This window comes from Tiliqua scincoides, chromosome 7 (assembly GCF_035046505.1).
Source record: "Tiliqua scincoides isolate rTilSci1 chromosome 7, rTilSci1.hap2, whole genome shotgun sequence".
NCBI lineage: Eukaryota > Metazoa > Chordata > Lepidosauria > Squamata > Scincidae > Tiliqua > Tiliqua scincoides.
In genome coordinates this window covers 79005016-79027942 of record NC_089827.1, presented here as the reverse complement: position 1 = coordinate 79027942, position 22927 = coordinate 79005016, and the positions used below count along the sequence as shown (strand labels likewise).

The window sequence follows — 22927 nt, the reverse complement described above, 5'->3', positions numbered from 1 at the left end:
TGGTAGTTTTGGACAGTCTTCTCCACTTTTGGACTGCCTCAGTGCACTAAACATACAATCCTATGTACACTTTCCTGGGAATGGTATTGGCAACCTTCAGTCTCGAAAGACTATGGTATCGCGCTCTGAAAGGTGGTTCTGGCACAGCGTCTAGTGTGGCTGAAAAGGCCAATCCGGGAGTGACAATCCCTTCCACACCGGGAGCAAGTGCAGTCTGTCCCTGGTCTGTCTCCCTGGCTATGGGCCTTCCTTCTTTGCCTCTTAGCCTCAGCCTGTTGGCAAAGTGTCTCTTCAAACTGGGAAAGGCCATGCTGCACAGCCTGCCTCCAAGCGGGCCGCTCAGAGGCCAGGGTTTCCCACTTGTTGAGGTCCATCCCTAAGGCCTTCAGATCCCTCTTGCAGATGTCCTTGTATCGCAGCTGTGGTCTACCTGTAGGGCGCTTTCCTTGCACGAGTTCTCCATAGAGGAGATCCTTTGGGATCCGGCCATCATCCATTCTCACGACATGACCAAGCCAACGCAGGCGTCTCTGTTTCAGCAGTGCATACATGCTAGGGATTCCAGCACGTTCCAGGACTGTGTTGTTTGGAACTTTGTCCTGCCAGGTGATGCCGAGGATGCGTCGGAGGCAGCGCATATGGAAAGCGCTCAGTTTCCTCTCCTGTTGTGAGCGAAGAGTCCATGACTCGCTGCAGTACAGAAGTGTACTCAGGACGCAAGCTCTGTAGACCTGGATCTTGGTATGTTCCGTCAGCTTCTTGTTGGACCAGACTCTCTTTGTGAGTCTGGAATACGTGGTAGCTGCTTTACCGATGCGCTTGTTTAGCTCGGTATCGAGAGAATGAGTGTCGGAGATCGTTGAGCCAAGGTACACAAAGTCATGGACAACCTCCAGTTCATGCTCAGAGATTGTAATGCAGGGAGGTGAGTCCACATCCTGAACCATGACCTGTGTTTTCTTCAGGCTGATTGTCAGTCCAAAATCTTGGCAGGCCTTGCTAAAACGATCCATGAGCTGCTGGAGATCTTTGGCAGAGTGGGTAGTGACAGCTGCATCGTCGGCAAAGAGGAAGTCACGCAGACATTTCAGCTGGACTTTGGATTTTGCTCTCAGTCTGGAGAGGTTGAAGAGCTTTCCGTCTGATCTGGTCCGGAGATAGATGCCTTCTGTTGCAGTTCCAAAGGCCTGCTTCAGCAGGACAGCGAAGAAAATCCCAAACAAGGTTGGTGCAAGAACACAGCCCTGCTTCACTCCGCTTCGGATGTCAAAAGGGTCTGATGTGGAGCCATCGAAGACAACAGTGCCCTTCATGTCCTTGTGGAAAGATCTGATGATGCTGAGGAGCCTGGGTGGACATCCAATCTTGGGGAGAATCTTGAAGAGGCCGTCTCTGCTGACCAGGTCGAAAGCCTTTGTGAGATCTATGAAGGCTATAAAGAGTGGCTGTCGTTGTTCCCTGCATTTCTCCTGCAGTTGTCTAAGGGAGAATACCATATCAGTGGTGGACCTGTTGGCTCGGAATCCACACTGCGATTCTGGATAGACGCTCTCTGCAAGTACCTGGAGCCTCTTTAGTACAACTCGGGCAAACAGCTTTCCTACAACGCTAAGGAGAGAGATGCCGCGGTAGTTGTTGCAGTCACCCCTGTCACCTTTGTTCTTGTACAGCGTGATGATGTTTGCATCCCTCATGTCTTGAGGTACTCCACCTTCTCTCCAGCAGAGACAGAGGATTTCATGCAGCTCAGTGACGATGATCTCTTTGCAGCATTTTAGGACTTCAGCAGGGATGCTGTCTTTTCCAGGTGCCTTGCCAAAGGCAAGGGAGTCCAGGGCCACGTGAAGTTCTTCTAGGGTTGGTTCACTGTCAAGCTCTTCCAGCACAGGCAGGCACTCAATGTTGTTCAGCGCTTCTTCGGTGACTACATTTTCTCTGGAATATAGCTCAGAGTAGTGCTGCACCCAGCGTTCCATCTGCTGCGCCCGATCCTGGATTACCTCGCCTGTGGCAGACTTCAGAGGGGCAATTTTCGCAGTTATCATGGTGCTGCCTGCGACACTGACCACTCCCTGGTGTGCAGCAGAGTGAAACTGCAAACAAAGCGACTGTATCACACGAAAAAGGAAGGAAGACCTCGCATTGATAGCAGCAAGACCCGGGATCAGAGAAAAGTGGAGGAATTTGCACAAGCGCTTGAGGAATCTCTTCCAGGCCCAGCGGACGCAAACGCATCCAACAGATGGGAACATTTCAAGAATACCGTTTACAACACCGCCTTGTCCATATTCGGCAAGAAGACCAACAAGGCGGCAGACTGGTTTGAAGCCCACTCTGAGGAGTTGACACCAGTCATTGAGGAAAAGAGGAGAGCTCAAGCAGCATACAAGGCCTGTCCCAGTGAGTGCAACCTGAAGGTCCTCCGAACTGCTCGCAGCAAAGTCCAACAGACTGCCAGGAGATGTGCTAACGACTACTGGCTCCAGCTCTGTTCCGAGATACAGATAGCAGCTGACACGGGCAACATCAAGGGGATGTATGATGGTATCAAGCAGGCCCTAGGTCCAACACAGAAGAAAATTGCCCCTGGGAATAAGAGCCACTGAACATAACAGGACTTACTTCCGAGTAGACATGCCTAAAATTGTGCTGTTCATATACTGTTTTATTACATCTGATACACCATTTATAAATCATCCACAACAGATATGTACAAGACATATGTAAATGTTAAGAGAGAGAGAAAAAAATTCGTATTTTACATTCACCCATTTGTAACTAGAAATTGTGCAGGTACTGAAATGTATAAGGTGTTTTTGGTACGTATTACCTGTTGTGAATGTTTTCTTCTGCCAAACTATTTCTGTTGTCTACCTCCTGTTTTAGAGCAGTTTGTTACTTTTAAATAACAGCATCATTTATAGCATTTCATGTCACATAAGTCATATGTAAGCAAAATACTTTGCTTTTGAAACTTATGCAAATTCTTTGAGAATAAAGTCAAGTTTTTCAAAATGGACCATAATTCAAGAGCTGCTGGTGGATGTAGACCCCTAGAACTTACCTTATTTTGGTTTGGATTTGGTTTTGCTATTTGTTACTCACTTCTGATGACACTTAGAAGAGGCCATCTCTCTTTGAATGTGATGCCCTCTTTGTCAAAAAGATGAACAGAATTTAGTACAGGCAAAATAGGGGAAAACAATGCTATTTATAAAATTTATGTTGAATTATTTGAAGAAGCACCTGCAACTGTTTGCCAGATAAAATTGCAATAAGTCATAATACAATAAATTGAAATAAAAGCTCTAGTCTAAAATGTTGTTCATTAAGTATCCAGTATCTCATTCAGCTGGCCATTTCTGTTTTTACTTGTTTTTTGGCTTTTAATATGATATCTTTAAGGTTGTCCATTGCTTTTTAGGTGATAAAATCTAAAGTGTTTTTATGTTTGTAAGCCACTTTGAATGCCCTTCAGGAGAGAAAGCAAAGTATAAAATGAGTAAATAAATCTGCTCCTTCAGCAATAAGCAGTGCAAGTGGGGTGCGCAACAAAATGTTGAATCTTCTCAATCTTAATGCACTCAGGTTAATTATCTCACTCACTTCATTCTTTCAATGCAACTTAATTTACCTTTGTAGTACTGTTTCTGCGGACAACCATTCCATATTGAACGATTCTCACATCAGCTAAAGGTTTCAGATTATGTGGAACATCCATCTCCAGCAGGTTCCAGTATAAGTGGTTCTAGTAGAGCTGGACACATTTGGGGTATCCACATGATCTGGGTTGCTCAGGGGATCTAGAACTTCTATATTGCTACTAATGCAATGTAGGAACTGATAACAGAGGAGTGGAGCTGGTGCAGTGGCCAAGAAACGGAGCTGCAAATCATGATTGTCTTGGTTCAGGCCTTGCTTCTGCCCTGAGGTCAGCTTAGGCAAGCTGCTCCATGTTAGCCTCAACAGCAATATAAGGCTTCATACTTAACCATCAAAGTTGTTGTAAGGCTTAGAGCAAGGTAAAATATGTGAAATTCTTTGTACCCTGAACAGATCCTATACAGATGATGTTGATTTCTTCTTCTGCTTCAGGCAACAGCTACATTTGTGTTGAGATTCATGATGTGATTATGATTATAAATTATTCAGAACCCACTTTGCCAATGGATTGAAATCAGTGATTATTATTATTAACAGTATTTAACAGTAACAGTGGGTAGGATCTGTGCATGAAGGCCCAGCACAAGGATATTCTTGGTGTTCTGAGGGTCTTTGGGCAAAGGCAAGTGTGAGCAGGCCAGCTCCCAGTGACTCCAGCAGCCAGCAAGACTGGTTGACTGTGATAACATTGGACCAAGCTGTTCGTAATGGGCGGCGGGAGCTGGCCAACTCACACAGCTCCCTGGCCAACTCACATATCTCTCTTGTCCTGCAGCTCCCAAAAGAGCACTGCAAACTGTGCATGCCTGCAGAATGTGCGATGTGATGAGCAAGAGCCTCAGGCACTGTGTTTTCAGATAGGGGATTCTTTCTCACTCTGCAGTCTATGAGTCAGGCTTTGAGTTTCCACGTGCCAGGCTCAGGGGCAAACTCATAGCAATCTTTTTTAACATAATTACCATTCCCACACCTCTTCCCCTCCCCCAAAGCAACAACCAAGCAGAAGATGAAGCATGGGTGCATGAACCTCTCCCCATCATAGGTTTATGGGACAATCTTATGCATATCTACTCAGAAGTAAGTTCAACTGTGTTCCATGTAGCTTACTGTAAGCAAGGTGTGTTCAGCAGTGCAGTTTAGCTACTCATCTGAACCACTCCGGGTTGTCATTCAATATTCCTCTGTAGACAGCTGGGGTAAGTCCATTAATTATATAACAGACAATTTAATAAATGTGTTTGAAAGAACATGGAGAAAATATGAAGACAGAATCCTATTAAAAAGCACAATGCAAATAAAAATGATGATTTAAAAAAAAAAAATCGCAAGAGAACTGAATGCAGTTTGAAAGACCTTTTCGTGTCAATTACATTCATTCATCTGCCTGCGTGGAACACAACCACAGAGTGTGCCACAACTAGAGTCACCTGCCATTCACTTCTTACCCTCAGGCGACCAGGAAAAGCCAAGATAATAGTACAAAGGGGAAAGGAGGAAGTTTTTGTTGTGTTTTTTTTAAAAGAGTCAATGCAGTGGCATAGCTAAAGGGGTGCAAAGCACTAAGTTTTGCAGGGAGCCTCACTGCAGCATGCAAAGGGCCTCTCCCCCTCCCCTTTGGAGCCATTCCAGGCGGTGGGAGTAAAAAGGAGGTGTGTGCCTCTGTTCTGCTCTCACTGCATGGAATGGCTCCAAAGGGGAGAGGGAGGGGCACTCTGCATGTTGCTGTGAGACTCCCTGCAAAACTTAGTGCTTTGCAGTTCCTCTAGCTACACCGCTGAGTCAATGCAATGTTCAGACCTGTCAAATCTGGACCAGTTAAGAGCAGCAAATAACGTGACAACATAACATAACGTAGCAGCATAACTTTGAGGACATCTACAAAATAATTGTTGTAGTTAATTGTTAGAATTCATTAGGAAGAACATAATAATCCTATTAATTTAACCTAGTTCCTAACCAGATGGACGTTTCCTATATGAGGCATCTGCTGAGTTCAGGTGAGCAGCAACTGTTACCCTGCACATGCCTGATCTTGTCTGATCTCGGAAGCTAAGCAGGGTCAGGCCTGGTTAGTACTTGGATGGGAGACCGCCTGGGAATACCGGTTGCTGTAGGCTTATACCATAGTCTTTCGAGACTGAAGGTAGCCAACCACCAACCAGGTCTGCAACAGCCTACCAACATGCTCTTTTCTCTTTGCTTGATCAAAGACGTTGCCCCTTTGCTCTAATGCTCTGGAAGCTTTCTGGTTCCAACATTGCTTTCTATTTGTGCAACTGTACATGTTTGCCACATCAAGTCTAGAATCTAGAGTTATATTCTCAGATAAGAAATTCCTGTGATTTTTCCCTGTCTGTCATTCTAACTCCTTGTCCTGCTCTGAGCTATTGCATTTTCCTTACAATAAATTTCTGGGATTTTTTTCCATCTTAGTCCCTTATTTTCCTTCAGTATGAGACATTTTGGCCCTACATTGTAAACTGATTGCTTCTACTGATCACAGATATGTTTAGCAACAATTTTTGAGTTCCCCATACAATGTTTCCATCTGTTGCTATCATGAGACTTTCCAATTGTCTAGTTCAAATATAAATACATGCAAACCTTGGGACACCTGGGACTGCTTGTATCTAGGGAAAAAAAAAAGATTGTGTGGACTATCCTAAATATATGTAGAATGTAGAAAGTATTCTGTAATAGCCTCTTGACTGAGTCATATTTGAGTCAGTAAACTTTATTTGGGCATAAATTTAGCCATGGTGGGTATTATATGGACATAGTTAGTGTTGTCTTGCTTTATGTCTATTGTCTGAAGTGTATAATTTTTATAACTAATATGCTGTTTTACTAGAATGAGTATTTGATTTTGGGAAGTTAAGTAGTTCATATTCACTGGAATAAAAACAGCATTTATGAGAAACAGTATATGTTGGGCGCATTTCAAACCTGTGAGCAGCTCAGACCACCTCAGAATTTTAGGAAAGTTGGCAGCACTTTTCAATTTAGTGGCTTCAATCAAGGGGATGTTTGAGCTTATATAATAGTCAGGCTTCTCTTCTGCAGCTGTTCAAGCAACAAATGTAGCAATTTTTTCCATCCCTTAGTTCAGGGGTGCTCAATAGGTGGATAGCGATCAACCGGTAGATCGCGAGGCAAAATGAGTAGATCGCGGAGCTGAGTGTGGCTGAAAAGGCCAATCCGGGAGTGACAATCCCTTCCACACTGGGAGCAAGTGCAGCCTGTCCCTGGTCTGTCTCCCTGGCTATGGGCCTGCTTTCTTTGCCTCTTTGCCTCAGACTGCTGGCAAAGTGTCTCTTCAAACTGGGAAAGGCCATGCTGCACAGCCTGCCTCCAAGCGGGACGCTCAGAGGCCAGGGTTTCCCACTTGTTGAGGTCCACTCCTAAGGCCTTCAGATCCCTCTTGCAGATGTCCTTGTATCGCAGCTGTGGTCTACCTATAGGGTGCTTTCCTTGCACGAGTTCTCCATAGAGGAGATCCTTTGGGATCCGGCCATCATCCATTCTCACGACATGACCGAGCCAATGCAGGCATCTCTGTTTCAGCAGTGCATACATGCTAGGGATTCCAGTTAATCATAATTACCATCATTTTCAGTGTTTGCAGGAAGTGAAGTACCCAAGATAGTATCAAGCAAAAGGGGTTATACTGCAGGTTTGTCAGTTGTTGTTCAGTTCCCTGAAGCTCCAACTACTTCCCTTTTATCAGTCAGTGTTACTTTTGTATCTGCTGGTATCTACTGGTACAGGAAAAAGAGGGTACCTGATGGAATCTTAACAGATACTTTATATCTGTCATGTTCATGGTGAATTGGACTGAAAAGTAAACGATTCCATTCATTTTATTGAATTAAAGTATTATACCTTGGGAGGGGGCAATCATCTAAGCACAAAAGTGAGGTGATGACTAGTTGGCTTGAAACATCATTAACAACTTTCTTAAAAATTGTAGATACTTTCAGGGGCCATTTATGGACTATTATTATTATCATTATCATTATCATTATCATTAACAGTATTTATATACCACTTTTCAACTAAAAGTTCACAAAGCGGTTTACAGAGAAAAATCAAATAACTAAATGGCTCCCTGTCCCAAAAGGGCTCACAATCTAAAAAGATGCAAATGAATACCAGCAGACAGCCACTAGAACAGACACTGCTGGGGTGAGGTGGGCCATGAGGAGCATGGATATGCCTAGGATTGAAACACACTTAATCAAAAGTAAGCCTTTTTGGACTCAGCAGCCGTTATCAGATTGCAATAAATTGGAATGACAAAGAACATGCTCTTTTAAAAATTTTCTCTTTTGCTTTCCTATTCCATACTTGGGGGTGAAAGGCAAGAAAATCTATTCATTCTTGAGCTTCTTCTAGGGGAAGCGTCATCCAGTTGGGTGCAAATATTCCCCACTTCCTTTAGAGACAGTCAGCTTTTCCCCGTCACGGAGATGCAGAGATGGGGAAATGTTACAAACTGAATTTCTGCCATGTGTGTGTTTTTTGGAGGGGGAGGTTCCCAAATACAGAAAGTATGAGAAAACAACAGCTTATTGCTCTTGGGATGGATAATGTCAGGCAGCTCCCTGTCCCAAAAGGGCTCACAATCTGACAGTATCCATCCCAAGAGCAATAAGCTGTTGTTTTCTCATACTTTCTGTATTTTGACATATGCATTTGGGAACCTCCCATTCTTTTGATCTCAGAATGCTTAATTTGTTATTCTAGTGCATTTCTTTGATTCTCAGCACATCATTTCTCATGTTTAGATGCCACCTTTGAATAATGACTTGATTGGTTCTTGATTGGTTCACTGCAAATAATAATGACATTTTTAAATTTCATTTTTCAGTATATCTGAAATCATTGCATTGTAGCAATTTTATTTAGCCATAGGATTTTTTTCTTGAGTTTTTGTCAAGCTACCTAATTTAATAGTTCAATTTCTTCTTCTGTCACCGTATATGTATTGTATATTGCAGTGTATTTTTGGAAATAACCAGCTGCATGTTTGTATGACATATTTATGTAAAGAAACTGTTTAAAGAATTTAATAGGATTTTCCACAAACTTCTTTGGATTGTGAACAGTGAATAAAGCTGACTTAATATTAATCTTGGGTGTTATGAAATAAGCAAGACATAACGTAATAATCAAATAACAGTTGATAAAATCAAAAGGGCATCTGTCAGGGCACATGCAAAACTATCTGTGGCAGAAGTGAGTGTTTGTTTTTCCCCCAATAATAATTACCTGAGGGATGATTTGCATGACCCAGGAGGCACAGTGGAATATGAAGGCAAAGACAGATTTAATTTGTAGGCAGCTATAGGTCTGAGCTGGTAGCAACTTTGCTGCATTAAGTTCAAACACATTTATTTGTCTCTTGGTTCAAGTCTGGGGGGGTCCAGGAGCTGGCTGCACATGGTGCTGATTGGCTAACCCCTGTGAGGCTAACCCTTGTGTGATTGCCTCACCCCTATGTGAGGTTAAACATAACCTCTGACACAGTTTTACACCCCCCCCCCAAAAAAAAATTCCTTTAAAAAAATCATGGTAACAATGAAGTGTATGCATGTTCATTTAGTACTTCTTATCAGGACTGACCTTTAGGAACAGATCTCCAAAAAGGAGAGGGAAAAAGTGTGGGGAAAGGGTGGAGAAGAGAAAGATGAACAATTTCTGTAACATAGATTAAGAGCAAGAAAAAAGGTAGATTATTCATACCAAGGTGGTGAAAGAAAATATTCCTAATAGAAGAATGGCAAAGAGAAGTCTGTGAATTTTGGTGAGAAAACTAAAAGGGACTAGGGCACAGGAATGTCAAAGGTGAGAGAAGACATCTAGGAGAGTTGAGACAATGGGAAAGAGGTGATCAATCATTTCTGAAATGCAATCTAAGCAAGCATACCTTATGCAATAGAGGGCAATGATTTAACAGCCTTGCAAAGGAAAGTAAAAAATATGGCTGTTTCTGCCCTATATTTTGAAAGCAAGCAGGCACAACGGCTGTGTCTGGGAAGAGTAAATAATGCATGCATAAGAGAGCCTTCATCCAGATTTTTCTGCAGTTTTCATTTGAGTAATTCCATCAGGCCAAGCCATTTTTCAAATGTCTATGAGATTAAAAAGCAATTGGTTTGGGGGAGGGGTTCTCTACTGTTCTGCTAAGAACCTGCGGCAGAAAAAGAAAACCTTGAAGATCATAATCTAAATGTGCAATCTCTTTAATGTGCAATCTCTCTCTAAATGTGCAATCTCATTGCTGCTATCCAATGGGATGAGGCGGATGCTCAGTATTTCATTCCCCTTTTTAGCACATCTCTTGAAGTGTCCCAACTGTTCTAAATTTTCTTCACCATTTCTATAGTGAACTTCCTATAGCTGGTAGTATATCAAAAGTAACAAGTACCCCCAGTGTGATGAATTCCAGGGGGATAAGCCATGTTAATCAGTTGCAGGGATGGCCCATCCTGCCTGAAAGCCCCCTCAAATGCTGCTTTGTGCACGCTTGCAGCCACCCAAGATGTGGAGGGTGGGCAGACAGGCACATCTCCTTCCCTTTCCTTATGAGGAGCACAGCGGACAGCCTCCCTGTTCTGCACTGCTTCTCTTGGAAGTGAACACTGGCGTGGGGTGCTGGGAACAGCTTCCCCTGCTCCTGTTCATTGCAAACAGTATCAATGTGGAGCAGGGAGGCTGCCCATCGTACTCATTGTAAGTCAAGGGAAGAGAGTGGGCCCCAGATTGCCTTTCCTTGCCTACTTGGTGCTCTGGAAGCACCAGGTCGGTTTGGAGATGCCATTCAAAGTTGGAGCAAATGTTTCCCCCTTCTACTTACTTCCTCCAGGAGCTGCCACTGTTCTTCTTTTTCAACTTGCTCTCAGCAATTGCTCTCACAGCCCCCAGTGGAGCGGCAGGCCAGAAAGGGCAGTAGGCAGCTGGGCTGGGAGCTCTTCCATTTGCCGTCCCTCCAGTGAAACATACAGTTTCCACTGAGGGATTTGTTTGCCCAAGGGAAACTCAGGCAAGCGCTGCAGCGATTTGCACAGACCCAGAAAGTCTGTTGGGGGATGGTTGGCGGTGCTGGAAGCGGGACTGGTGTGGCTTTGAGCCATGAAGAAAGACCTGGATTGCATTGAACATGGGGTCCCAAAGCCCACTTGAGTAGGCACCCATAGATGTGACTCCTGGATATATTTTCCCATGGAATAAGTGCACATTCGGTTTGGGTCTTAGAATAAGCACAGGAGATGGAGGCGAGGGCTGAGGTCTGATTTGTCGACCTGGTGCCTCGTTATCTGATTCTCAGGCAAACAGTGATTAGTGAGGTCAGATAAATAAGACAAAGACTTCAGCTACAAAGGATTGTAAATATTTCTCTTGTAGGGAAATTAAAGATATGTCGACAGTTTGACTCTTGGAGAAGCTTCCCCCTTCTCCATTCTTCACATCTTTGCTGTACACCAGGCTTGACAATGCCTTGTTTGGTTGCGTTAATCTATTTAGAGCACACATCATGTGTGCCCCCATCAAATTTCCAGAGTATAAATCAAAGGAAGGGCATCAGACGAGCTATTTGGCCATGCACATGGGACCCAGATATCCCCAAGGTCTGCTTGTGAGGAGGCTCAGGTGGTACGAGCTGTCAGTAAAGAGCCACCGTCGTTCAGAGCGGAGTTGTAATAGGGATGTAAAATCAAAATGCTGACACAAACTGAACTGTGATAATGAGATCCTGTAGTGATGGGAGACATTTTATTATGCCAGATATTAGAGGGCCGAACATATGCAGTCATCAAGCCACAGTGCTTAAGAACCATCGATGGTTGCAGATGTTTTATACCCTGTGCTGAATCATGCTGTTAATTCCCTTTCCATCCATTCTAGATACTCCTCCCCTTTTGGCCTAAGAAAAATGAGCTGGCCCTGCTGCTTTATATTTCATGCCTGTATCCTATCGCTCAATTTATAATAGTAGAGAGAGTACTCCCATTTCTAGTTTTAATTGCTTTGGAGATAATATGGAGGTCAACGTCTAATCATTCTGTCTGTGCTTTGAAAAGTATAACAGAGTATGTGTTGCTGAGTTATGTGTTCAAGATGCCTACTGAAAGGTTAATGACAAATTGGACCCTTTACTGTTTGGGGCAATGCTTTTGTCTCTGTATTTGAATCCTTACATCTGGAGATGCAGAACTGTGTCCTGAAGAAACAACTTGTTTAGTATTTTTTTTTTTTTACTATTAAAGGGATTTAAAAATCTGTTTAGTTGGCAAAAGAAAAAAAACCTGTGCAGTGTGGGATTGAGCTCAACTGAATCAGGACATATGTAATTGGATCTGTATTTTTGACATCAGTGTCAAGTTAGCTTTCTTAAAATACACCCATTTTAGTCAGTCTAACAGACACAAATGTATAGGCAACGGCATAGCTAGAGGGGGTGCAAAGCACTAAGTTTTGCAGAGAGCCTCACAGCAGCGTGCAAGTGGCCCCACTCCCTCACTTTTGGAGCCATTCCTGGTGGGGAGGGGAAGCAAAATAGAGGTGAATGCCAGAGGAGACCCAGAGAAGAGGTGTATGCCTCCATTTTGCTCCCCCGTGCCCCGAATGGCTCGAAAGAGGAGGGCGAGGGGCTGCTTGCTTGCTGCTGTGAGGCTCCTTGAAAAACTTAGTGCTTTGCACCCCCTCTAGCTACTTCACTGTGTACAGGTATGTGAATTACCACTGTGAGTTAGCTGAAATGTATGGAAATGGTTTGCAAACTATGACTCGTGTTGTATGACCACAAAATGACTGTCACTGGTTATAGGCTCAAAAGAAAAAAATCTCCTTTATAGATTTGATGGGGTGAACACTGTTTTGTGAAAGAATAAGGCATATATCTGTTTAATTATCTTTCAATTTAAGCCGATACATGTCTACTCAGAAGTAAGTCCTGTTGTCTTGAATGGGTGTTACCCCCAGGAAAGTGTATATCAGATTGCAGCATTTATTTCTCTCGTCAATCCCTCATTTTTAGTATGTGCATTGATTTCAGTTGACACATGCCAGCTCATGTCTGTTTGTCAAAGTGGGGAGAGGGTTGATGAAGGGTACCAAAGGATGAAGCCATCCCTTTCTCTGAATGTTATGGCTGCTGCAACCTGTTTAGTCCTGATACCACCACTGAGTTAGCAGGCAGCTACTGGCCTCTTGGTTCTTTCCAATAAGATTCAAAACATCACATTATATTTGCCGGAATAATCTTTTACATTTTATCATCAAATGTTTGTCTTCCACTTCCACAGCTACCAATTCTCCTTTTTAAAAAAAAAAAAATACTATGGGGATGCTTCTAGCCACTGCTGCAGTGTTTTAGCTTGTTTGTTTGTTTGTTTGTTTGTTTGTTTGTTTGTTTGTTTGTTTGTTTGTTTGTTATTATACAGCCTTTCCTGAAAGAAGTTCAGGATGGGGCACATGGTTCCTCCCCTACTTTTGTCTTCACACAATCTTGTGAGGCTAGCCTAGGTGAGGCTGAGAGATAGTGACTGGCCCCAGGTCACCCAGGAAACTTTATGGCTGAGCAAGGATTTGAACTTGGATCTTCCAGGCCTAAGTCCAACTCCTGAACAAGTACACCATCCTGGTAGTCTAGGTGAACTGAGTCCTTGACAAATACGTTTAAACTTCTGTAAAAACATTATTTCCACATGTGGAAGAAGGTTTTCACTTATAATCAACGTCAACGTCTGCTATGCTATCAGTTGTCAGTGTGACCCCCATATTTATACTTGGATACATCTAATGATAGTATATATGGGGGGAGGTAGTTTGCAATAAGTGCTGTCGAGTACAGCTGTCTGGTCACAGATAATATATACTACTGGTATAACATCCGTCATCTTACTGTGCCATTGCACTCTCCTTCCTACCTCCTGTCAGGTATTTTCTTTCAGGCAGTTGCCTTCAGCAATCTGGCTTACAGCTGCGTGCTGTTGCACTGCTTAGGAAACAAATCAGTCTGCATTCATGCTTATGCTAGGAAAGAGATATATGTGGAGACACAGAGTTGAAAAAATAAACCAAAAAGAAAGTAGATCTGGGAGGAAAATTACAGTCAGGACCTAGATACAGAATGAGTGAGGCATCATTGGCAAGAACCAAGTGTACAGGCAAGGGGGAGAACAAGTAGGCCTAGGGCTGGGGAGATCTAGAGCAGGGGTGTCAAACATCAGTTCTTTATCTGGCCCATGTGATAATCGGGCTCTTACAGCACCACCATTGACTGTTCTCAACTGCTGTGCAGCAAAATGATGCCTCCGCAGAAGCAATGCTGCTGAAAGGGCAGTGCTGGGAGACCCCAATTTACATACAGGCCGCCCTTTTAGCAGTGCTGCTTCCACTGAGACGTCACTGCTGACTGTAAGGGGGGCCCACATGATGAATTCTCCCAGTGCTATTCTTTCATCAGTACTGCTTCTGTTGTGGCCCTGGGAGGAAGAGACAGAAGGAGGCCACAGAAGGTGAGGAATGTGCAGGGGGAAGGGACAAACCAAGAGGTGTGAGAGACGGAGACATTGCCAAGGTGCTGGGAGAGCCCAGTTATCAGGCAGGCTGCCCTTTTAGTGATGCTGTTTTTGGCACACCTCAGCTAAAGCAGCACTGCTGAAAGGGTGGCCCCCATGATAATTGGGCTTCCCCATGTCTGGAAAATATGATCAAGATTTGCACATTTTCTCTTCTGTCAATTGCAGCTAATGCATTTCAAAGTAGAAGAATAAAATATGTATTTCTAGTCCTCACCCTTTTTAATGATGTCATTTCCTGCTTAATGTTATCTCTTCCAGTCCTCAGCAGGTGCCATGAATGTTATTCAACTGTATGAAATGAGTTTGACACCCCTGTCTAGACATAGATGGGAATTCTGCCAGTTGTGGCTTGTGCTGTCACTGTGGCCTGGCATCCTGAAGCAAGCAGTGAGGGTCAGGAAGTAAAGTAGAGAGTGGAAGTTGAATTTCACATATGGATTTGGTATACCATTCCAATTCTTGAACTGCATTCTAGTTTGAGTTAACGGCTAGAAAGTCTTTCTTCTACCATCTGTTAACAATATTTACAAATGCCATATGCGTCATACCACATGAGATCCTAAAAGGGGGCTTTAAGTAATGTGTGAAAATGTCCTGTTGCAGCCTGTGATTACAGTTCGACACTATCAACTTTTAAACTGTTCTGATTGTCATGAATTTGTATCATGGACACTGTACCTTGAATCTTTCAATCTAAGCTGAGATCTCCAAATCACATTTCAAAATTAGGAATTTCAAAGGTTCCTGGTGAGGAAGCCATGACAGTTAGCCCAGTTTAGCTTTGTAGTGAAAATTATTGGGTGGGACCTGCAGCTAGTACTGCCAGGTAAAGACAGAGATGGGCAAATCCAGCTTGGCTTGACTCAAGTCACAAGTCTCTGCCCCCTTTAATCTGTTTCAAAAACAAGTCCTAGCAGGCAGACTTTCTGAGTTGCCCAGAGTGTTTCTGAGTCTCTAAAAGACTCGAGTCCTGAGTCTTTTCCATTAAAAAGTCAGCTGCAGCTCAGGAGGAAAAGAACAGAGTTTGTCAGAGTTCTCATTTAATACTCCCCTGATGTCCCCATCCTGTCTGTGAACAAGGGGTGGGGACAGAAGCAGCAAGAGGGAGGAGGGTCACATGCAACAGCTGGGAGGCTTACCAGTATGACCCAATCATTTCCAGCTCTACTCAGAAGTAGTCCCATTGTGGCCAGCCATTCAATGAACCTGCTGGAGCCATGCCAGGAACTGCTAGGAATCATCTCTCCCCGCCCCTGCCTTCTCCCCTCACTCATCCAGGGAAAAAATCTTCATCCAATGATCATCAGTTCCTTCAGAGATGGACAAGAAGCCCGCTTCTGCCCCTCCCCATGCAAAACCAAAACATGAATCCTTCCCTGCCTTCTGTCTGGAACTTCCCTGCTGCTCACCTGGTCTGCATGATGGCCCCACAAGGTCTTTCACGCCACAGAAAGATAAGCAAGCACACCCAGACGCAGACAGTTGAGGATCTGCACGCGTGTGGACTCAGAGCTATGTCAGTGGCCTCAGACTTGAGTCAGTGTCGGAGTCATTGTCATGCCTGACTCAAGTGTACCCAAGTCAGCAAAAAACATGTGTTCACCTGTCTTGAGTTCCCATCCCTGGGTAAAGAATAAATAAATGAAATAACACACTTCGTGAGATGCTTGCAGCTGTAAATGTATCCACTGATACCCTACAGGGCAGCGAGGAACAGAATTGGAAAATGTCTAGCTCCATGTTTGTTTCCATTTTTCATGATGAATCAGTGGATCTTTAAGAGAGATCCTCCCCCTGCGGTTTTCGTGCAGCCCACAGTTTCTAGTTCCATTCCAAACATTCTTAGCACTGTGTAAGAAAGATCATTATAAAGCGGCATAATGACAGACAACTGATGAACTGCAGCAATAGGTGTTCAGAGCTGCTCAGCAAGGGAGAGTCTTCTGCTAAGAAGCCTGTGCTCCAGAAACGTTAGCAAGAGAGACAACAACAGTGGCAGGTGTGGCATCAGACTTCTTCACTCTCTCAAACCTCTGGAGAAGGACCTGCCTTTCCCTTTCCTGGCTCTCTGGCGATTTTTGCTTTTAACACCTGTGGCTGAGGAGGAGGAGGGACAGAGGGAGCTTGTTTTAATCCTCTATTAACTCCTGTGTTGCCTTTATGCTGTTGCAAATGCTTTTCTGATTCTGTTGAAAGCCTTTTAGCTTTGAGTTTTGAGTCTCAAACCTTTTAGCACCGGAACTCGGTTTTTTAGAATGACAAGCTGTCCAGGACCCACCAGAAGTGATGTCTTAGCCTGAAGTGACATCATCAAGCAAACTTAAATAAATCAATTACAAATAATTAAATTAAAGTAAAACAGATCATTAAATAAGGGGAGATAAGATGGGGAATTCTCTCTTTAGCCTGCCTGCAATAACTTCAAACCCTCCCTCCTCTCCCAAAAATCAGTAAGATTTTTCAGCCCTACCCAGTGCCCAGTTCAATTTAAGTTCTTGTATTAACCTAAACCAGTTCAGTGTGATTTGGAATGAAATCAGTTTTAAATCCAACGTGTTTTTTGTTTGACCTGGATTGAGATTTGATGCTTCTCTCTAAACAGCATAAAAGTAATGAGGAGAGGAAATGTGGCTGCACTGGGGGGGGGGGGGGAGAAGAGTCTGGAACAGGCAACAACACTTTCCAATAAAGCAATGGTTCCCAAACCTATTAGCACCAGTACCCACTGCTTAAAATGGCACACTGTCAGGACCCACATAGATTTAAAGTTTGAATTCACCTTACCAGCTGAAGCCTCTGTTTTTATCCTTCATAGTACCTTCTGGAGCATTTTTTGAGCTTCATCAGATCTGTTGGCCTTGCACTTTCAATACAGGCCAAGGCACATTTGCTTACTCATGAGTAACTGTGACTGTGTAGCTTAGTTTCACTTTCCATAGACCTCAATACATTTGTCAGCTTGGAGGGAGTGACTTCATTCTCAGGTGTTTTTTGGAAGCTGCATTCATCTGGTTGGGATCATTCTGATGCCATTGGATTGCTCTCGGCCTGCCCTTTGCAATGAACCAGAGCACATTCACCTATTTGTGAGTAAATTTGTGATGTGGCTCAGTTTCACTTTTCATAGGGCTCCATGCATTTTCCTTCTCAGCTAGCAGCTTGAGGTTTGTGATCCACTAATAATCAGGTTGCGATCCACAGTTTGAGAAACGCTGGTTTAAAGCCATCTTATTATTTTCATGCAAACTATTACCCTGCACATACCTGATCTCGCCTGATCTTGGAAGCTAAGCAGGGTCAGGCCTGGTTAGTACTTGGATGGGAGACCGCCTGGGAATACCGGGTGCTGTAGGCTTATACCATAGTCTTTTGAGACTGAAGGTTGCCAACCACGAAGTATGTTTTCTAAGTATCAGCACTTGCTTGCAAGAATATTTATTGTTGTGGCCTTGGGATTTGATGTATCATACTTGCTCACTGCTGGAGCCAGGCCCTGGACACAGAGGGTTAACGGTCCTAGCAAAACCTCCTCCAATGGGAGCCTCCATTAGAAACCCTTAGGACCTTCAAGTACCTCTATCTGAGAGACAGGCTAAGATTGGCTCCTCTCCAAGTTACAAGAACAAAGGAATAGCGTGTGCCAGCACATTCTGGAAGAGGGAGGGAGTTAGAGAGGGGGTTTAATCTGGGAGACATGGCCGTGGAAGGCAAGAGGAAAAGCTGAACCCTAACGTGCTTTGGACATCCATGAAGCTTGATGTTGTTCACAGGAGCATATGCTACCAAGCCCAGTTGTGGCTCAAATCTGTACATGATGTAAATCAAGCAAATATTACAAAGGCAGACAGTAATAACTCTCAAAAAAGACCTCTTGGTTGTTTTGAAGAAAACGTGAGGAATGATATTGTGAAGCTTGGAACTTCTGCAGAACTTTCCCACTTTCAGGCAGCCAAAAGGACCAGAGGCAGTTATTGGGGCTGCTTTTTCGTGGTGTGTCATGCCAGATAACGATGTGAGCCTGGTCCCACAGGAGAGCTCATTTTCCATGGGGGGAGCTTGCTTAGTGCTGCTTTTCTGGTAGTTGGTGGATGTCAGTTCATTTCAGGATTTAGATGAAAGCCAAAAAAGAACAAAGTCAGAAACAGCCAACTTCTGACCTTTTCCTCTAAGTTGCATGTGATCAATGAAACAATGGGAGATGGTAGGATGTGTGCTGTTATGGGATTATGTGTTTGAACGAAGTGAATGAAGAAAGACGTGGGCAGCCCAATCCTATACTGCACTAAAGCAGGGCAGGCTGGCTGGCCTGTGCTGTATCCAGAGCGGGGTTGGGGCTGGCTGCAGCACAACCCAGTGCAAGGGGAACCCCTTATCCTGTGTTGCATGGTCCAAATGGGACTACTCAGATCTGCATCTAAAGAGGTGGCGCAGATTCGAGAAGCCCAGTGCTAGGCTGGGCCACCCAGGAGGGTGTTAGGATGCGGCCTAAGTGCCAGAACCTGGCACCATACACTTCTAGGGCCCAGGCTGCCCCCGGGCCGCCTGCCGTCCCCAGAATGCTCCCATTCTGCCCTCCCCTTTGTTTGAACTCCTGTGCCAGCAGGCAGGTGCAAACTTATCTGTCTGCTGGCAAAGTGGGGCCTAGAGCAAAAGTCATGTGGACTCTGTGGCTTTTATAGGTTGAAAACTAAATTGTTGGATATTTATTTATTATAGAACTAGTAAGTTCTTATGTTCAGGATCTATGTGAATTACAAATGGAAAACACAGTTTTAACCAATCATTTAAATTGGTCTTAAATAATGATTTAAATTAGTGGATTAAATAGCATTGATGTAAATCAATCCATCTTGTTTCAAGAGTTGAAGAGATGCATCTTCCCCGTGTCACTTTTTGAAGTTAACCAAGTATAGTGTTAACAGGATGACACCAAAAAATGGCCAACTGTACAGTCTTCATGGCCTTTCCCAGTTTGAAGAGACACTTGGCCAACAGTCTGAGGCAAAGAGGCAAAGAAGGAAGGCCTACAGCCAGGGAGACAGACCAGGGACAGACTGCACTTGCTCCCGGTGTGGAAGGGATTGTCACTCCCGAATCGGCCTTTTCAGCCGCACTAGACGCTGTTCCAGAACCACCATTCAGAGCGCGATACCAGAGTCTTTCGAGATTGAAGGTTGCCAACAGTCTTCATGGTGCCAAGTCCTGGCCAGTGAAATTCAAGTCCTCTCGAAGCTTTATACAGTGCCCTGCTGTGTTTAATTGGTCAAAAACAGAGTGGCGGCAGTAGGGTTTTGCCACTCAGTGAATCTACAGGGCTGCCAGCTTTTCGTGGAATTTGAGGAAGAGACATGTGCCTTCTGTTCCCCAAACATCTCCCTGTTTGAGGGAAGCAATGCCAACTTCAATTCCTACCTGTCTTGAAACCTCTTAGATGTCCCACCTAAGAGCCTGGTAGGTCATTCTTACTGCTCCTCATTCCTTGCTATTTCCTATTAGGCATTTTGTGCCCACCTTTGTCAGTTCAGTGTTGCCTGGGCTGGACAGACTTTGTCAATACATTCTGCACCTTAAGGTGCTCTGTTCAGGTTTCTATTGCAGTAACACTTGAGATAAAAAACAATTTAGATACTGTAAGAGGAACCTGAAGCACTTCACACACTATCCATTTAACTGCTAGTTCCCATTTCATGATGTCAAGCTGAGATTATCTAAAACTTGAAGAACTTCCACAGGGAACTTCCACAGGGAAATGGAATACAGAAAATTAATTCATTTGCCATTTTCTGAACCAATCATTTATAATAGGTAGTCACAGCTGACTGATTTAAGGACAGGGGAACATGCAATGCCACTTGGAATTTATTTAAAATTTTGACATTTAATTTCCTTTTAAGGACATGAGATAGAAAAGTGTATGCATTACCTATCACTCGGGCCTAAACATCTAAGTGAACAATATGGTTTTACTCCCAATCTTCAATATCCCTGAAAAAGGAAGGCAGATACACTTAGTCCTGAAGATACTGAATTATTAAAGGGTAAAGATGCACTCATTTCGTTTCAGCAAAGTAGGTTGTTCTTTTGACAAGCTGTCTAAATGGACTAGATTTGATTAAGTGCTTACATGATGGGTGTTCAGGCACAGAACTTAGTCCTTGTGATGATCTTTTTTTTGTTTGTGGCAGAAGGCTTAGGTAAGAATTTAATCTGTGCAGTTGTTCCTTAGGCTGAAATCCTATTCATACTTCCTTGAGAGTAAGCCCCACTGAAAGCAGTGGACTTGTTTCTGAGTAAACATGTATAGGATTGTGCTGCAAGTCTCTTAATGCAGTCTATGTACATTTCTAATGCAATCTTCTATGTTTTAAACACTTTTTTTAAGTTCACATTTTTCTAAACAACTTCATGCAATGGGTTTCTCTACTACTATAGGTTAGACAGCTTCTGTTATAGCATACTGAATGAGTGGAAAACCATTAAAGTTTGCTTCCTTCCATATCTGCATAATGGATCACAACATCCCAGATGTCCTGGGTTTGAGCACAATGTTTCTAATACATATCTTTCCCACACTGCAACATACTGGTGCTTTATGAGTTATGGCATAGCCTACTAATGGCTGGCAGCTGGGTGAAAGTCCGCACTGCTTGGATCCAACTGAACACAAATTCTACCCAGACATTCTCCCCTTATTTATGTTTACAGGCTGTATCAGTTGAGCTATGCTGTGCTAGGGGTGGTCAAACCACAGCTTGCAAGCCACATGTAGCTATTTCACATATAATGTGCTGCTCTTGTTAATATGTTGGCTGAGCTCCTTTTTGCATCATGATTAATATAAAAGATAAGTAAAACGTTTTCAAGCTTTATGATTATTTGCCAGGCATACACTGAGAGTCCGCTGGATTAAAACATAGTGGGTAAATATTTTTAGAAGTTTAAATGCTTCTTAAATGTTGTGATTCTCGAAGTTTATCATGTGTGGCTCTCATGTTAAGCAAGTTTGGCCACCCCTGCTATATGATGTAAATGGTACCATCCTATTTTGTGAATAACAGGCAGCTGAATCCAAACTGTGGTGCAGGAGAGTCAAGTGGCCTACGCTGTATCCAGCACTGGATAGGGGGAGGCTGGAGGTTTCCTTGGCTCCAGCGTTGGCCCAAACGCTACAGTGTTTGGGTCCCTTCAGCCTAGAAAAGAGGTGCCTGAGGGGGGACATGATTGAGACATACAAAATTATGCAGGGGATGGACAGAGTGGATAGGGAGATGCTCTTTACAATCTCACATAACACCAGAACCAGGGGACATCCGCTAAAATTGAGTGTTGGGAGGGTTAGGACAGACAAAAGAAAATATTTCTTTACTCAGCGTGTGGTTGGTCTGTGGAACTCTTTGCCACAGGATATGGTGAAGGCGACTGGCCTGGACGCCTTTAAAAGGGGATTGGACAGGTTTCTGGAGGAAAAATCCATTACGGGGTACAAGCCATGATGTGTATGTGCAACCACCTGATTTTAGAAATGGGTTATGTCAGAATGCCAGGGAGGGCACCAGGATGAGGTCTCTTGTTGTCTTGTGTGCTCCCTGGGGCATTTGGTGGGCCGCTGTGAGATACAGGAAGCTGGACTAGATGGGCCTATGGCCTGATTCAGTGGGGCTGTTCTTATGTTCTTATGTTGGGGTAAGGGAACATTTATTCCCTTAACCTGTGCAATGCCCCAGCCTTCCCAATGGGGCTACTCACCAGCTACATCACTTGTAAGGATATAGCCGAGGCCTGCTCCACCATCCCCAACCCTCCCCGCCCTCTCTCACCCCAAAATACCTCCTCCCCACCTCTGTTCCGCAACCCTCCTCATGCTCCTCCACAGAGTATTCACCTCCACCACCAGCCCAAGATTGAGATGCAACACTGACAGGCCAGCGCAGGCCTTTCCACCAGCTCTGATTGCACTAGAGTAGTTGCAAACATGCTTTCAGGGGACAAGAGGTTGGAACATCTAAGTTCCATCTCCAATTTATTTATTTAAATTTTATATTAAAAAAATTTTCCCAGCCCTCCACACCACACCAGATATTTGATATGGCCCTCTGGCCAAAAAGTTTGGAGAGCCCTGGACTAAACTACAGTTCTAGGCAGGATAGATACCTTTCTCATAACTGAAAACAAGCTTCTTGAGAGTGAAGGGTACATGTATTAGCAGAGCACAATTATAGATTGCAATCCAGTTCCAATTTTAAGGTCCTGGGGGAATTAAATGGCTATGGGCCCAATCCTATCCAATTTCCTATCACCAACAGGGCAAGCATTGCATCCTGCAGTGGTGGGCCAGTCACAGAGGCCTCCTCAAGGTAAGAGAACAAATGCATTGCTCAGGCTACCACTGAACATTAAGCAGAAAGTTAATATATAGCTACCCAGCTTCTGAATTGAATAAGCAGTGTTTTAATTTTTCTCCAAAGAAAATTTTGGAACTGCCAATTTTTTTTTTAAACTGGAAAAAATGAGTTATTTATTCTCATTGTTGAGTGCCTGCGTGGCGCCAAGTGTTTGGCGCCAAACACTCCTGTCTTTTCCTTTGCAGCCTGTTATTGAACGCTAGAAGAGGAATGTGAGAAGCAGTCAGCCAGAACGCTGGAGGAAGGAGACCACCGGAACACAAACAGGAAATA

At 43.8% G+C, this 22927-nt stretch overlaps 1 protein-coding gene and 2 pseudogenes across 3 annotated transcripts in view; all 3 read left to right on the top strand.

Annotated features, from left to right (window-relative positions):
• GRIP1 (glutamate receptor interacting protein 1) overlaps positions 1-22927 on the top strand; it is a 295235-nt gene that overhangs the window by 64500 nt on the left and 207808 nt on the right. The window lies entirely within an intron of this gene.
• On the top strand, positions 5661-5780 carry LOC136657715 (5S ribosomal RNA; annotated as a pseudogene).
• Positions 17490-17607, top strand: LOC136658254 (5S ribosomal RNA; annotated as a pseudogene).